Source organism: Maniola jurtina, chromosome Z, assembly GCF_905333055.1.
Source record: "Maniola jurtina chromosome Z, ilManJurt1.1, whole genome shotgun sequence".
Taxonomy (NCBI): Eukaryota; Metazoa; Arthropoda; class Insecta; order Lepidoptera; family Nymphalidae; genus Maniola; species Maniola jurtina.
Window position 1 is genome coordinate 16,397,378 of NC_060058.1, and position 13,851 is coordinate 16,411,228.

General features: G+C 38.1%; 1 protein-coding gene across 1 annotated transcript in view; it reads left to right on the plus strand.

Annotated features, from left to right (window-relative positions):
• Window positions 1-277: 277 nt before the first annotated feature.
• The window catches only part of LOC123880220, a 108,720-nt gene continuing 95,146 nt past the window's right edge, over window positions 278-13,851 (plus strand). Inside the window, exon 1 of the mRNA XM_045928215.1 lies at window positions 278-524. The gene's annotated coding sequence lies outside the window, so the exon portion shown is untranslated. The remainder of the gene's footprint in view (window positions 525-13,851) is intronic.

Consider the following 13,851-nt stretch of genomic DNA (forward strand, 5'->3'; position numbering starts at 1 on the left):
ACATCCCGGGAAGGACATAGGCTACTTTTTATCCCGGAAAACAAAGAGTTCCTACGTTATTAAAAAAAAAACCGAAATCCACGCTGTCGAAGCCGCGAGCATCCTATCATAATATTCCTATTGTTATTTTGATCGCAGAATATAAACGAGCGCAGAGATTGTTGATACGCTTAGTCTCGCAGTCTCGTAGTGGTATAGCTACAGGCTACGGCCACACGGCGGCGGGGTACCGACATGTTACCGCCGAGTTCGCATGGTTCGCAGTCAGCCGCCGAAAGCAGAGGGTGCTGCGCGCCTCCCCTAACCGAAACTTCGCGTCGATATACAAACGGTACCTCCACCGCGTCTCATTACAGAAAGGTCAAACCGTAAACGTTGTAGAACAAGAATACGCTAAATAATCTCAGTTTATGCAGCTTTATTCTGTTTTATGTTAATAATCCGGACTTTGTACGGAAGTTTGTGAAAGCCATGTGAATCACTCTACCAACTCTGCTACGAACATCGCTTTTGATTAAGAAAAGGTAAGTTCTTTGTATGTACGAGTATGTGTGTGCCAAGCAGTACAAGTCAGGTGCCCAGCGAAGATATATTGTGTGTGTTTTGGCGAATGTAACTTGCCTATCTTATTTTAATTTTTATTGTTAGGGATTTTTTTAAATTTTAATACATATTTTTTAAGTTTTAAACTGGTATAATTGTATTTACGTATTTCACGTAGTACGTACCTAGCTAATAAATACATAGGTAAGTGGTCATAGGACTCATAGGTCTTTGCCTAACTTGATGGTGATGGGACAACATTTAAATTTTGTCTAATTAAATACAAGCATTTATACCTACGTCTGAAGGCGTAGGTATAAATGCTTGTATTTATGGATGGGTTCCCAACGAGTCACACCAAAACGAGTAACAGTGTGACTCGTTGGGAAAAAAATTCCCAACGAGTCACACTGTTACTCGTTGCAACTTTTTTATCCATTGTAATTCCCAACGAGTCACACTGTTACTCGTTGCAACTTTTTTATCCATTGTAATTCCCAACGAGTCACACTGTTACTCGGGGTGTGACTCGTTGGGAAGATTTATCTTAATTTACTATGGGTTCCCAACGAGTCACACCAAAACGAGTAAGTGGATGGTGATGATATAATCAATTAATATGAATTTTTCCTTATCTTCCAATATGAACAAAAGGGAGTGTAAGGAATTGAGTGTATAAAGGATCAAAAGAAAAATCTTGCCATATCGCAGGTTGGTATACTGTTATCAATTTATTTTTAAATACAAGGAAAACTAAGTGTGTTGAATTCGTACTGCCCAATACCAAGACGACAAATGGCATTAATTAAATGATAAATAATGATATGTTGAAAGTAGAGAAGACCACCGATAGCGTTAGAATCAAAGCTTCAACGGAACGCCCATATATCAACACTTCTGGTAAAGTAAGGCTCTGCTGCTTACGCTGTTAGAATTATTCGACAGAGGCCAGGCGTATGCTGAGACGCAGGCGACGCAGGTCCACGTAGGGCACGGCAGAGCAGATTTTGTAAAGCATGGAACGTCATTGAACTACCTACGCTGCGGCGTAGGCACTTGCGACTCAGACATGTGTCTGTCATGCTCTGCGTCTCGTTGTAGTGCCGGCACAGAATTCTGCGCGACGCGTGCACATGGAGACGTATTTATTAACAATATTTTATAATTTTGTTGCAATGACAAAACATTTAATTGAATTAGTTCGTTGTGAACCTTGTTTGTATGATACAAATCATCCAGACGGCAGCGGCAGCAGCATGCGGAGGGGGCATATGTCTGCCTCAACTGCCCTGCCCTGCGTGTGCTGTGTTGTGATGTGCTGCGTCGCCTGCTTTTCAGCACACGCCTAGTCTAACCGACGTGGAAACTGCGAAAATTGTATATTTCGCCTATTTTCACGGTATTATTGTACTATTACGGAATTTTGCAATGGGGTAAAGCGGCAGATATTGAAAAAAATTATGTTTTGTTACAATTTGTTATTTTTATCCAATCTATTACTTATTTCCATACCTTCTTTTTTAATATCAGAAAACAGGTAAAGAGTAATAAACGAATTCATTGATTTAGACTTTGTCTATTATTATTACTCAATCGTGTTACAGTGTGACTCGTAACAGTGTGACTCGTTGGGAAGTGCAAACATCGATTTTTATTCCTACCTAGTCACAATGTTACTCGTTGCAACTTTTTTATTGATTATAATTCCCAACAAGTCACACTGTAGCTGTGGTGTTTGGGAACCCACCGTATTTTGCTGTATAGTTACAAACCTTTGCCTTTCTCGAAGGTGAACGAAAAAAAACTACATAACAATATGGCTGTACCTATTTGAAACTATTTAAAAATAGAATTTAGCTGATATCAGCCAAAAGATTAGAAGTTAGGATCCATAGAGCCGTTAGTAAGTATGGGCAGAATTGAGAATAGGTATTATGAATAATATTATGACGTGTTTTAAGCTTTTGATATCTAAGTAGGTACCTACAAAGGGAACATAATAAATAAAATAAAAAATAAATAAAATCGTTTTATTGCAGGTTAGGGACCCATATAAACAGTAAAAAATACAAAATATAATATAAAAATTAAAATAGTTTAAAATGAAATAGTTAGTCATTTTACGTTAGGGATCTGGTGTACCCGTAGCCAGTGTTTATAGAACACATTGTCAGGGGACGCCTGAGCGACGACTTTAAGCATCTTATTTTTAGAATTGCGGACTGTTTCCCAAAAACCCGCAATTCTATTTCGTATAATGGCGTAGTAGTCCGGGACTCCAGCGTCGGCGAACATGCCCGACGCACTACAATACCTTGGCATTTTTAATAAAATGCGAAGGGCATCATTATACTGTACCCTGAGGATGTTAAAAGATCTTTTGGTGTAATTGATCCATAGTTGTGAAGTATAAAAACTCATACAATAAGCTTTAAACAATGTAACTTTAACATCCTCAGAGCACCGAGCAAATCGGCGAGCGAGCATGTTGCACCGTATTGCCAGTGACCTTCGCTCTCGTTCTATATCAAAATCGTCGCTCAGGGATCCCGTTAACATGTGTCCGAGATACCTGAACTGTTGCACAACCTGAACTGGTGTTCCATCTAACAAAACTGGTGGTATCCTCTCTGGGCCTTTACCAGCTCTAAAAATCAACATTTCTGATTTGCGTACATTGTATTTTAATCCATGTCTCAAGGCGTAACCTTCGCAGATCGATACTAATTTACGGAGACCGTTTATTGAGGGGCTAAGCAGCACCATGTCATCGGCGTAACTTAAGTTGTTAAAACAAACTCCGTCAATATGACAACCGATGCCAGTACCACTTAGCTCCTCAATCAGGTCATCAACGTATAGATTGAACAGGTCCGGAGAGGTTAAACCGCCCTGACGTACACCACACTCTAGTCTAAACTCACTAGAGGCTGTGTCGCCCCAACGCACAATGTTCGTTTGGTTCTCATACCAGTATCTCATCAGCCCGACAATACTGCTATGTACATTTGAGTCGCGCATTTTTCTCCATAATATATTATAATTAACAAGATCAAATGCGCGAGTCAGATCCAAGAAACACGCATACACCGATGTATCACGACTTTTATAGTAATTTACGACGTGCTTCAGAGACAGAATTGCCGAGTCTGTAGAGAGACCGGGACGAAAACCAAACTGAGCATCACTAATCTGTACATTCTTCATCAGTTCAGGCTGCAACAACCGCTCAAGTACCTTGCCGGCAATTGTCCCCAGCGAAATGGGCCTATAGTTAGCTATACTGGACATATCGCCCGTCTTGTTTTTTGGCACAGGAACCACTACCGTCTTTAACATATCTGCAGGAAGATAACCATGTTTAATGCACATATTAAATAGCGTTGACAAGGCCTCATACAATTTGTTTCCAGCGTATAACATGTGCTCAACACTCAGACCATCATGGCCTGGTGATTTACCACGTTTCATATCTTTAATCGTTCGGAATATATCAGTTGGACTAAAGTGTACTGTTTTAGGTGATGGTGACAATGGCTGAGAGTGGAGCACATGTGCAACGTCTAATGGTTTCACGGAGAAATGTTTTGCAAACATGTTGGCTATCTCCCTGCTGTCCTGTACGTTACTGACACTCACTGGCCTACTTTCTTTTTTATTTAATGATTTAGTCGCTTTCCAAAACTGTGTAAAATTTTTGTCAGCTCTATGCGTCGCTAAAATGTCCATTTTTATAGCTTCCTCATTATTCTGGCACCATTTTAATTTCTTTTTAAATATAGCACGAGTCTTTGTCATGTCATTATATATTTCTCCACTACTGGGCTTACCACAGTCTATCCAAAACTTAAAACACAGTCTTGCAGTTTGATAATACTCTTTTACGTGATGATTCCAGCCAACTAGTTGTTTTTTATGGCGGAATTTGTGTACACCAGATCCCGAATATTTACTATTAATAGCTGCATATTTTAAAATACCAATAACATCATTGTAAAAATTATTAATAAAATCTAAAACATCGTTAGAACTATCTAAGTCGTTTGTATCACAGTGACTAGATTCGAGTAACTTATTAAAATTTTCAGTACATAAATTAGTATACATATTTATTTCATCTGCATTTCTCTGTCCCCATCTTATGTCTTTATGTAAGTTATCATTATTACACTCCTTATTATCTACTTTTTTAGTCATTAGCTTAATATCACAGTTAACAAATAGTGGGAAGTGGTCAGACCAACTAACACCATTATCCACACACACACACACAACTGTATTTTTTGCGGCAATAGTTGTCAGGCAATGATCCAACCACTTGGTCGTTCCATGGGACTCACTTAGGAAGGAAAACGTTCCAGAGTCTGCTCCTAATACATCTATATCTGCACAAACCCAAGTCTGCTCCTCACAGAATGACAGCATCTCTTTGCCGAATCTAGCTGAGGGGTGTGCATTGTAGTCACCAAGCATAAATACGGTCTCAATCCCACATTCTTCAATCACCGCACTCATCCTGCCAAGAATGTCCGTGAACTCTGGCAAATTATCTTCTATATCAACAGGCATATATACGTTGAAGAGTAATAAATGGCGATCCACAGAACTAATTTTGACCGCCGCCAACCTATCACTCTCACAATCCACTACGGTCACATTATCAAAAAGAGACTTACGCCACATGATAGTTAAACCTCCATAGGGACGTCCGCGCAATATCCCAGCTGAGGAGTCCACGGATGATTTCGAAAATGATGCGAAACTATCATCTATTTGATGTACAAAGTTGAGGTCGTGCTGGAGAAGCCACGTTTCCTGAAGAGCGATAATATCAGCGGTTTTACAAATTTTTCTTACGGCATCTATGGAACGCTTAATGCTTTTACAATTAAGCGAAGCCATACGGATTATGTTAGTTTGTAGATCATTAGACTGTACTGGCATTATCGATTGTATTTGGTGGCGTTCTTCGTGTATCGTTCTTTGTACCGTCTATATACCAACCCAGCAGGCCAAAACTTGCCATCCAAAAAGATGTCAAGTTTTCGGGTAGGTATCGTAACTTTAAAAGAGTTAAAGGATGTTTCGTTTCTCTGTTTGAGTTGCTCGACACTTATGCATTCCTCACCCATAATAACGTCTTCAAAAGTTTTTTTGACAAAAGTGTTAGGTTACTTTGTTAAAAAGTTGATATCAGGAAAGTTGTGAGTATACGTAGCGTAAAAACTTTGAAGTTCGAAAAAAGTTCTAGGTAGGTACCTAAGAAAGTAGAGTAGGAAGGTGCCTTCCTACCTCAGGTTTCAGTGATTTGTCAATTGATCACACGGACATTATTGCTGTAGGTATATGTACGTACATAAACATATATTTATAGCCAAGTAACTCATTTATTTATACAAAAGTTTGTCATCTTTTTGGAAATTGGCATAGAGATGGCAGAGATGGCTCCGTTTCATTTTGGATCCGGATGTATAGGCTATTTTTATCCAGGAAAAATTTGAGTCTTACGAGAAAATATAAATAAATCACCACTACTCTTAAAAATATGAGAGTATCATAGTATCATATCCACAGTTCATAACTACCTGCACTTTTGCTGACCTGTATCGGCTTGGTTCTGGAGGAAATTATGAAAATCTTAAATGGTTCAGGCAAAAAACCCCGAGGGAACTCTTTTCTTGTTTTTGGGAATAAAAGTACCTACCTTGCATCTGTCCAGGTCTATTTATATTCAAAAATCATTATAATTTTTATATTTTAAAAATTCATGCAAATATAACCTCGATACATTGCGCATTGCGGCGTGATTAAAAAACAAACCGACAAAATAATTCTCTTTCGCATTTATAATTCAATAAGGACATTCATAGTAGGGATAGGTATGCTACTATAATTAACTTTATTTTTAATTTTTATGGTAATTAATTTGTTAGCACAAGATACGAATATCTACCTAAATACCTACTATTCTTTCAATCTTCTAAACTCTAAAGAACTGACAAGAAAGGAGCGTTATCTATCTTCGGGTTTAATTAATAAAGAGCAAAGTTTTTACATAAAATTTAAATGAGGGACCAAATTACAGTACCTTTGGGGACATAATTGCACCTAATATAATTTGTAAGAAATTGCTTCAACTTAAGAAATAATATAGACGGAGTTAGAACTACATTAGAAAATATAGCAGCTTTTTACGGTGTAACTGTCTTTTTCGTTGAAAAATATGATAATCGAGTCCTTTTATCAGGCAAAAATATTAAGCAAATTTGAATTATTTATGTAAGTGTTCAGACTGAATAAAACTATGATATTATTGTTTTCGTTAACAAAATAGCATAACATCTTAGGCTGCATCATCACTTGCTAGTAGGTCTGATTGCAGCCAAGCGCTAGTCTATATAATTAAAAAAAAAAAAAATAACATAATCTTACAGATTGAAAAGTATAATCTAGGTGTAGGCTGGCGATAGCGTTGCTCCTCTAGTTACTTTCAGAGTAAGATTACTAGACCATGTGTGGTATCATATAAAAGGGCTTGACTTGAACATTCTAAAACAGATTTTTATTTATTTTAATGCATAAAAGTTTTTGATTTATCGTGCAAAATGTCTAAAAATACGACTGTAGTAAAGAAGCCTTGGTGCGCGAGACTGATTTTGGATTTTTTAGGGTTCCGCAGCCAAATGGCAAAAAACAGAACCCTTATAGATTCGTCATGTCTGTCTGTCTGTCTGTCCGTCCGTATGTCACAGCTACTTTTCTCCGAAACTATAAGAACTATACTGTTGAAACTTGGTAAGTAGATGTATTCTATGAACCGCATTAAGATTTTCACACAAAAATAGAAAAAAAAACAATAAATTTTGGGGGTCCCCATACTCAGAACTGAAACTAAAAATATTTTTTTTTGCATCAAACCCATACGTGTGGGGTATCTATGGATAGGTCTTCAAAAATGATATTGAAGTTTCTAATATCATTTTTTTCTTAACTGAATAGTTTGCGCGAGAGTGGTAAAATGTGTGTCCCCCCCCTGTAACTTCTAAAATAAGAGGATGATAAAACTAAAAAAAATATATGATGTACATCACCATGCAAACTTCCAACGAAAATTGGTTTGAACGAGATCTAGCAGGTAGTTTTTTTTTAATACTTCATATTATGTGTTTAAATTTTCGAAATAAGATAACTATGCCAAGTGGGGTATCATATGAAAGGGCTTTACCTGTATATTCTAAAACAGATTTTTATTAATTTTTACGCATGATAGTTTTTGATTTATCGTGCAAAATGTCGGAAAAATAACCGAGTACGGAACCCTCGGTGCGCGCATCTGACTCGCACTTGGCCGGTTTTTTATTATTTGTTGTTATAGAGCCACGGCGATAGAACACGCATAGAGCTTTGAAAATATTAACTTTTTAGCTATTACGGTTCATGAGATACAGCCCGCTAACAGACAGACAGATAGATGGATAGCGGAGGCTTAGTAATAGGGTCCTAAAATCGTTACTCGTACTTTACTCGTGACCTACTGTTCCTCTGGATGTGTGTGTCTATGGAAGGGACTTTAAATAGGTATAGCAAGCGCCCCATGGCCGCAGCCAAGGGAGGGCGGGGGTTTTAAGGGGTCCAACCCCCCTAAATCCCAGACAAAGGGAAATTATTTTTAAAATGCATAACACACTGATTCTGAATATCAAGCAGGAAAATCAGACAAGTGCGAGTCAGATTCGCACACAAAGGACCCCACAACTTTTTTTTTTCATTGAAATCGTTATTTTTTTATATTATAGCGGTAATAGAAATACACATTCGGTGACAACTCCTACCTATTAGGTTCACGAGATAGAGCCAGCTGATAAAGGGACGGACGGACGGACAGTGGAGGCTTAGTAATAGCACCCTTCGGGTACGGAACGCCCCAAAGCCGCTAAAATAGTTTTTAATTTTTTAATTATCGGCAAAAAACTTAGGAATCTTGAAAAGCCAACCACCAAGGTTTTTAGATTGGTTCTTCGTAGCAAACTTTTTTGAAACATCCGTTTTTCTAATTTGGACGATAACTTTTAAAATATTCTTTCCCAATTAACGCCTTTTGAAGATCATGGGCCATGGCATACACGGGCCCCTAGCGGCTGGAGCGGAACGCTGGCTGGCGACCCTGAAAGGACGATAGCTTGCTGTGGCGCAAGCTGTCGTGCCTATATGCAAAGTGCACGAGGCCTGGGGAGTGCATCCTCCAGAATGAAGTCGCGCAAGAGAGGCACCGGTGCACGTTCGTAAGAGTTCCCGGAGCCTCTTAACATGCGCTGAGGATGGCCATCGAGCCCCCCGCCCCCCCCCCCCCCCCTAGAATATATGGCATACAGAACGTAACGTGTTTCTTCTCGTGGCAGACGGAGCGGGACGATTTTAGACATTGTTGCACGTAAAAAACGTTCCGTCTGCTATGAGCTTTAGTTATATTAAGACGGCAGCATACGGCCATAGTTCACGACGCGACAATTAGGAGACTGTGTTATCTAAACAGGGTCCGTGGGCCAGGTCTATAAGTAAAAAGAAGGAATTGGACTTTAATAATTTTAAAAGAATATTAGCCATGCTAATCATGACTAATACTTTCCTCCCCTCCAATTAAGCGTAAAGCTCGAGCCAGGAATGGGTACAACAATAGTGCAACGGGTGAGGTTTGAACCGCCGACCTTTCGGAATTCAGTCCGCTCCTCAACCTATTGAGGCTCTGAATTAATGTGAATTAATTTATAATATGACTACATCACAAAAATTCTTGTCGAGTTTTCAAAGAGAAGGGTCGGGGCAGTGTTGCCAAAAGCCAAACAGGGTCATATCACAGATAATAACTAATAATAATCAGTAGAGTTCCATTATTGTTACATTATTTATTTTAATTAAATTTAAATTATTTACATTAATAATTTTTTTTAACCTTATTTTAACACCTGGAGTCGAGGCTACTGCACTGGCAGGCGTCAATTGATTCTACCTACATTTGAAGCTAGGTAGGCTATGAAACGACTAGGTCTCTTGGATTTGACGCAAAGAAATTGTAAGTAGATAGGTACTAGGTAGCAATAATTTCACCTATCATGTCATTCCTAGACTTATATTGACAAATGTAGATTCAGGATCAAAACCGAAAGTTTCCTTTCTCCAGTTCACTTTGATACGACCCGACATATTATATTTTGTCGTCACAGCGCGCCCCAGGCGCTTGCTATATAAAGTTTCCAAAAGTTAAACGGCTTCTGTCTGGATCCCATATATTCCATTAGTCTGTGAGACAGGTTCATGTCCGATAAGTGTGATTTAACAGTCTCTATGTTTTCTATGACTTGAAAGAAGTTAGCAAAGAACGTCCATTAGAATAATTTGTTACATGTTTAAAGAAAATATTTCAAATTATGTATGATAAAAGTTAATAAAGTCCAATATCTTTCGAATTTGTTTGAAGGAATCTGTATTTAAACGCATAGTTGCTGATATAAAACCAGTGTTTGCTGGTATAAAACGATTTACTCGGAAATAAATATTCAATCTTTTAAAATAATTGCGCCCTGCGAAGTCTTCTTGTAATTTATTATTAATTTAAAAATATTATTATTTTTACAATACTTCATACTAATATTTTAAAGCGGAAGTATTTTCATAATTTATGTAAGTTATGAAAATACTTTTTGTGATACGTATTTTCCCGAGATATATGGAAAACTAAACAGTTTCAATGTAATAAAATAATAAAAATAAAACTAAATTCATTTTGGAAGAAGTCGCGGGTGTCATCAAGTACGTACTTTATAAATGGTCAAATAACCAAGTGCTATATAAAAAAACGGGCCAAGTGCGAGTCTAAAAAATAAAAATCTGTTTTAGAATGTACAGGTAAAGCCCTTTCATATATATGATACCCCACTTGGTATAGTTATCTTACATTAAAAAAAATTGAAACACATTTTAATTTTTTTAATGATGTAACCACAAATTCGCAGTTTTCAGATTTATTCCTGTACTTGTGCTATAAGACCTACCTACCTGCCAAATTTCATGATTCTAGGACAACGGGAAGTACCCTATAGATTTCTTGACAGACACGACGGACGGACGGACAGACAGACAGACAAACAACAAAGTGATCCTGTAAGGGTTTCGTTTTTCCTTTTGAGGTACGGAACCCTAAAAATAGCTATCGGCATGCCATATTTTAGCCCGACCCGTCCAGAAGCTAGTTTGAGTTTTGCGTTGATAGATCAGTCAGTCAGTCACCTTTTCCTTTTAGATATTATTTAGGTATACTAAATATGAGATAAATTCACCCTTACCTTATTAATCATACCCTGAATGGAAACAAGGGCTTTCACTTTTTAGTTGATGTTCAAATAATGGTGGGTACGTGACCCTGCTAAGCCCGGATAAAAATCTGACCAAGTGCGAGAGACTCGCGCACCGAGGGTTCCGTACCATTTTACACGATAAATCAAAAATCTGTATGCATAAAAATAAAAAAATCAGTTTAAGAATGTACAGGTAAAACCCTTTCATATGATACCCCACTTGGTATAGTTATCTTACTGTGAAAATTGAAAATACTTATTATTATTCGTTCATGAACACATTTTGATTTTTGATTTTTTCCGTTACTTGCTGCCTACCTGCCAAAATTTCATGATTCTAGTCAACGGGAAGTACCTTATAGGTTTTCTTGACAGACACGACAGACAGACGGACGGACAGACAACAAAGTGATCCTATAAGGGCACCGTTTTTCCTTTTGAGGCACAGAACCCTAAAAACGTACGTCATTTGCGAAACAGGATAAAGGAAAATGTTAGTGCGAGCTCAAAAAGCTCTGCGAAAACTAAACATACTTAACCTTAAAAAACCTAAAGTGATGGTACAATGCAAAGAGCAATGGGCAAAATGATCCTCATCTCTCGGGGCTTCTTTCTACATCAATAGATAATATAGTTATAAAAAAGCGGTCAAGTGCGAGTCAGATTCGTATACAAAGGATTCCGTACCACCGTACAAGATAATAACATTATGCACTTTTTAACCCCCGACCCAAAAAGAGGGGTGTTATAAGTTTGACGTGTGTATCTGTGTATCTGTGTATCTGTGTATCTGTCTGTGGCATCGTAGCGCCTAAACGAATGAACCGATTTTAGTTTAGTTTTTTTTGTTTGAAAGGTGGCTTGATCGAGAGTGTTCTTAGCTATAATCCAAAAAAATTGGTTCAGCCGTTTAAGAGTTATCAGCTCTTTTCTATTTTTCTTGTAGAAAAGAAGGTTAGATAACCGTTAGGTTCTTAATATTATGTCAATTGACAAATGTCAAGCTGTCAAGATGGACGTTGCCTAAATACATAATTATTTATTTGAAAATGATGTTTTGGAAAACTCAAATACTTTGGATCGTCGGGGGTGTTATAAATTTTTAATTTACACTTGTTAATATTATATTTTCACACAATACACATTCTGTGAAAATTTCAACTATACGGTTTACGACATACAGCCCGCTGACAGACAGACATATATTTTATAACACGAAATTTTAAAATAAAACCCCCACTTGTGTCCAATAGATATCAGTGTCTCGTTTGTGAACGTCCTGTACAGTGGAATAAAATAAAACTACGGCCACATCTACGCGTCATGAACGCGGCATGCGGGGGCGTCCACGAGTCACAACACGAATCTAAACGTGCATAGTGCATACCTATGCGACTGTTGTAGTACAACAGTATGTTTGCGTGGCACCATTATATATCGTGGGAGGCGACCTGCGCGCGGCAGGCGCTAGCTTCGTAGTCGCTTTGATCACAGTAATATTATCTATATAATATTACCGTGCTTTGATGGCGCAGGTTTGGATGACGCTTAAAGGTGCCCACGCGCTTGAACTGAACTGCAACTGAACCCCGCACGATATTCTCTCCAGCCGCGACGCGCGTACGTCACTGCCGCGCGTCGCGGCTGGAGAGAATATCGTGCGGGGCGCTGCCGCGACGCGCAGTTCAGCTGCAGTTCAGTTCGAGTGCGTGGGCACCTTTATTGTTGAGGTCTAATAAATTGCAACAAAAATAATTCTTGTCGTAGGTAATAGGTGATAAGCTCTTAATAATTAACATACTTCTAATAATAGATTGTACAACAAGTGCCCTTGTTGTACAATCAAACAAAACACAACTCAAATAAAACAAAACATTTTATCGTTTATCTAGTAGAGGCGAGGGTAGATATTTAGTCGAAGATAAAATCGGTTTTATGACCGAACACTGTGGAACGGATGGAAATGCAAAATAAAAAGGAACAACAAGTTTTATTGAGAAGCGTGGAACGTACTGCAAATATTTCAACGTAAATTGATAGGTAGAACGTGTTCCACTTCTAGACACCTACTACGTGGCATTACCATAGAACAGATAGGTAAGCCAGAATGAGATTCAGCTTTGGTGGGTTTATAGCTCGTGGATCTTTTAAAATTATTTGGTCTCGGGTGTGGATCCCAGTTGAGATTAGGAAACTATGAAGCCACAAATTAATGTTAATTTTTTCGGTGACTGCGTTGCTTTACCAATTTTGACGATGCTAGTCGGGGAAGGACTTTAGGTCATGGAAAGTCAAAAAGTTCCCACGGGATTTTTTAAAACATATAAATCCGTCTTTCGTGTCTGTTAAGAAAACCTATAGGGTACTTCTCGTTGACCTAGAATCATGGGCAGGTAGGTAGATCTAGGCACAAGTAAAGAAATAATCTGAAAACCATGAATTTGTGGTTACAACATAAAAAAATCATACAATATATTCATAATCATAAACACTTTACAGATTTTCATTTATTTTTATGCATAGTACTTTTTGATTTATCGTGCAAAATATCGAAATTACGGAACCCTTGGTGCGCGAGTCTGACTCTCACTTGTCTGTTTTTTTTTTTGGTTGTGCCACACATAACACAGTTTATTCCGGCGCTTCTTCTGCTTGAAGCATGTTGGTGGCTTTAATCTCGGAGGAAGCGTTGGGATAACCAACTCTTAAGTATCTATACTAATAAATAAAATTGGAGTGTCTGTCTGTAATTTCGAAATAACTACCTCATATTAAGCTCATGTGGTTATTTGAACGATACCATAACGGAATCACACGTTTTTAAAATTTTTGTCTGTCTGTCTGTCTGTCTGTCTGTCTGTCTGTCTGTCTGTCTGAAAAGGCTAATCTTTGGAGCGGCCGAACCGATTTTGACGGGATTTCCACAGACAAGTAGAGAATGGGCCAGGGAGTAACA